General features: G+C 44.6%; 1 non-coding gene across 1 annotated transcript; it reads left to right on the forward strand.

Annotated features, from left to right (window-relative positions):
• Positions 1-3,390: 3,390 nt before the first annotated feature.
• trnas-aga (transfer RNA serine (anticodon AGA)) lies at positions 3,391-3,472 on the forward strand. The gene has a single exon. It is a non-coding gene; the product is annotated as a tRNA-Ser (tRNA).
• Positions 3,473-4,255: the final 783 nt, after the last annotated feature.

The following is a 4,255-nucleotide window of genomic DNA, read 5'->3' on the forward strand; positions in this document are numbered from 1 at the left end:
CAAAACTCGCACTTCATTGTCTCTGCATAAACACCAACGTAACTGTGTCGACAACGGGCCAACAACTTAGAACAGGAATTCTGCTGTTCCCGCTATACCAATACTCACTCAGACTAATTTTCTCATCTATATCACCAAACTAGGGCATCTCAGTTGGCCAAATGATCCACCCTTTCTTCTCTCAGTCACCGACTTGGGAGTTCTTCCTTGCGATGGTGGGTTTCTAGAAAGAGTTATTGCTGCTAGCACATTCGAAGTTTCCACTTTTATATTCATATTTTCCAGTTCAGTTATCCCATTCCAGTGTCATTGACTGTAGGCCATCTGATTGGCTTGAATTCTCCTGTTTGTTGACTCTGCTCCAGGTCAGTAACCATTAATTGCCCTCTTCCCAGCAAGCGTCAATCGGTAATTTATGGCTCTTTGTTCCCTTCAGGAACCAGTTTGTGTCATGGTCCGCTCCGTGAAGTCTGCATTCCGGTTCACAGTCCAGTCCGTGGACTCAGGACTCCCGGTCTTCCAAATGTCCCTTGTTTTGATTGAGTTAATCATAGGCACCTGTTTCCCATCTTGTGGCTTGGAATATAAGTAGCCTTGGGGTTGAGTGCGGGCTGTTGGTTTGTCTTGTCATGATCCCCTGGGAGCAACCTGCCTGTGGAAGGCTCGAGCGTCCACTTCCCATCTTAAGGTCGCGTTGGAGAACCATCTCTTCATGGAGCCTTGCTGTCGGTAGTCGGAGCTGTCTTTGCGGTATGGATTCGGCTGTTTCCAGGGCCAGCTGAGTGGCTGCCAGCCACTCCGAGCTATGTACGGATCCGGTTGTTTCTGTAGCCAGCTGAGGTTGCTGGCCGAACTGCGACTCGGAGCAACCCCGATGCAGAGGTGGAGCTTTCTGTAGTTCTTTGGTGTTTATCTCTTCTTGTCCTTGCCTCCGTGGGGGTAAGTCAAGCCGTTTCTTCCGTTGCCTGCGGGGAGATCTGTCTTGTCTTGTCCACGCCTCCGTGGGGTAAGTCAGGCAGTTCTGCCGTTGCCCTGCATGGGGTCTTGTCTTGTCTTGTCTTTGCCTCTGTTGGGTACGTCTGACCGTTCTGCCGTTACCCGACAGATGGACGCGTCCCACCTTGGTGTGCAGATGAAGTTGAGTTCTGGCTTGTCTGAGGATAAGTCCCGGCTCTCTGTCTATGTACTGTCCTGTCTCATGTTTGTGTCGTGTTAAAGATGAGTCCCGGCTTTTCGAAGTATAAATCCCGGCTCTATGTTTATGTACAGTTCGCAGTCTGTCTCCGAGTTTCAGCCTTCGAGTTATCAGCCTCTGCAGGCCTCAAGAACCAAGAGCCAAGACCCCAGCCTGAAGGCCTCAAGAGCCAAGTCCAAGACCCCAGCCTCAAGCCCCTAGACTCTAGACCCCAGCCACGATTTGTCCTGTAGTTTTGTCCTGTCCTTGCCTGGTTCTAGGGCCCGAGCCCTAGTCCAGACTCAGGTTCTGGCTCTTTGTCCAGTCTCTGGCTCGGAGCCCAAGGCTAGGCTCCTAGTGCTTAGTTCCTTGTCCGGGTTCCCTGTCTTGTCCATGTCCTAACCCAAGTCTGTGTTCTCGTTCGTGCTCGTTTGCATCCTGTCACGTCTCTGCCCTAGTCAAGTCCTGTTCCTTGTACTTCAGTGTCTGTGTCTTCCTGTTGGGTCCACCATCTACGCCAACCGCCCCCCTCCCCCCGCCATTGTGACAGTTTCAATCACTCCAGGCAGGGATTGACCCCAACATTCACACATTTGCATGTTATATTATATCAAATACACTTCACAATAACTTCTAATTTGGAAAAGATTTCTTAACCCGCAATTTACCTGAAGCAACGTTGTGTTTACTTTAAAATACCAAAATTTTCAGCTCATAAAATGGAAGATGTAAAACGGTTCCACAAAATTACATATTCACTTCCAAGTACATGTCTGGTACAAAGATACTTGTTCTGTCTGCTTCTACTGTCCTTGAGCCGTTCGAGTTCTATGTTATGTTACATATTTGAAATCTTCCGTGGCCAACATCTCCTCCTTTTCCATCCACGGAAAATTCTGGGGATCACATTACTCTTTGTCTCAGTGAATATAGCACAAAAGGAACAGCAGAATTCATGACTATATCAAAAAATACCGATAAGGATTTAAAAATAATGTCATAACAAAAGCGTGAAGAAACATGATAACGTAACTAATTTCATACCATATATCAAGGAATTTAACAGGAATTAATAATTTTAAAATAGAACATAGCTATAAGAAATTAAACGATCAACAAAAAAAATTTAGAATGGCATGTGCTTTTCAAACACTGAACTTATTAAAATTGGCCAAAAAAAAAACAACACCGGGGGAAATGCCTTGTGTAGCCATCAGAACAAAGAGCAAAGCAATAATAACAGGGGAAGTAAAACATATCCATTTTAAACCTCAGTTCCAAACTTTATTCCAAAAGGGATGGATTCTGCAAAACGTCATTAGCTAAACCCACATAATATTTAATAGTCTTGGATAACAGAGCCCATAGTTTAATAACATTTTTAAAACATTAAAAACCAAAAAAAAACTTTGCAACTTAGTTCCCTTCTTGTCAGATATGCTTGAAGTATCAATGCGATGAGTATTATTCTCCACACCAAGCAAATACCAACATACATTAGCCTCATTTCCTTTACACACTTCGTCCTACATGCAACCTTCAGTGGAGCCTTCGACCATTCTGAGGCCACTCATTAGCAGAATTCCAACACCAATCGCTTCTGAACAGCAGCGTGTTTTAATTACTACTGTGTGTTTAATCCATTGATGGATTATCTACCTTGGCTTGTTCACAACAGCTGTCCAGACTGCAGCCAAGTTAGAGGCAACTTAAAAACAACGTAGTCCAAAAAATACACAACACCCAGTGCTGAATTGTTTATTCCCCAGTAGGCTCAACCAAACAGATATCTCGGAGGCATTCCATGCATTCGTCAACTTGATTTTCCATCTATATGCTTTTTGAAATACTCCCTCTGACGTAATCTGACCTTTCTTACATGTTTTTTTCTGTCTCCCACTGTAAATTGTAGACCAGATCCGTGGCTACAATCCGAAAGCCTATAAAATACTCCCATCAGGGTCGTCTTAGCCGAGGAGTTTCTTAATCCCCACAGAAGGATTCTACATCTCCCGATCCTGCTCTGCTCTGACTGAGACTCCATCCAATTCAGTGACTGATTTCCTGGTGAAAGGTCATGGAGCTGAAAGTGAATTCGGTTTCTCTTTTCTCAGACGCTAACAGATCTGCTGAATATTTCCAGCAATCCCCGCTTTTAGTTCAGGATCAACCCTGTTTATCTGACTCCGGGATTTGAATCCAGCTGTGAAGAACTTGTAGTCGTGGCCGAGTGGTTAAGGCGATGGACTAGAAATCCATTGGGGTTTCCCCGCGCAGGTTCGAATCCTGCCGACTACGTGTTTATATCGGTTTTGACGCCTTGATTCCTCTCACGGATGCAGATTGTAAAAAGCCAGTCGAAACACCGATCTGTGTTCGCCGCCTCCAAAACCAGAAGTGCACCTGAAGTTCCGCTTTTATTCAGGTGGGCTCTACGACGCAATCCATCAGCGCGTTCGGCACTGTATCCGAAATGCTGGTGGTTCCAGTCTATTCAGGGACGCTGTTGATCCTCTGGCCTTCGCTGTACGCTCCGTGTGTTCCTAATACAGTCATTAAAAACCCACATATAGAAAACAGAACACTACCACGACCTGTCTTGCTTACATTCATGTTGACATAAACTTAATATATTGTACATGGACGATCAAACCAACAGAAACTCTTACAGGGCACCAATGTATTTCATGTTTAAATTGATGTTATCGCCACTTGAACCAGAAGGATCAATTCACTGAACTTCACTCACACCAACACTGACTGTTTCCACAACTCACTTTCAAACCGGACATTTCGTGCTAGAGACATTTTTGCTTTGTTGTTGTTGTTATTACTTTCTCAGCTCACGCTAGCCTGAAGTACGGGGGTGCTGAAGCACACTCATTCTTCAATAACTCCGGACTTCGGGCCATTCTACTGGTGTATAGTATAGTGGTTTTCAGCAGATTTACAGAAATATTGCTTTGCTGGCCTAACTGTTTAATGCTATTGTGTAGTGACTTTGAGATGATAGTTGTTGATATTACCATTGGGACAATATATACCCTGTTCATGCTCGATCGTCTTTCAGTTTCTTCTTTC

The sequence above is a fragment of the Mobula birostris genome, chromosome 28, assembly GCF_030028105.1.
Source record: "Mobula birostris isolate sMobBir1 chromosome 28, sMobBir1.hap1, whole genome shotgun sequence".
NCBI classification, from domain to species: Eukaryota; Metazoa; Chordata; class Chondrichthyes; order Myliobatiformes; family Myliobatidae; genus Mobula; species Mobula birostris.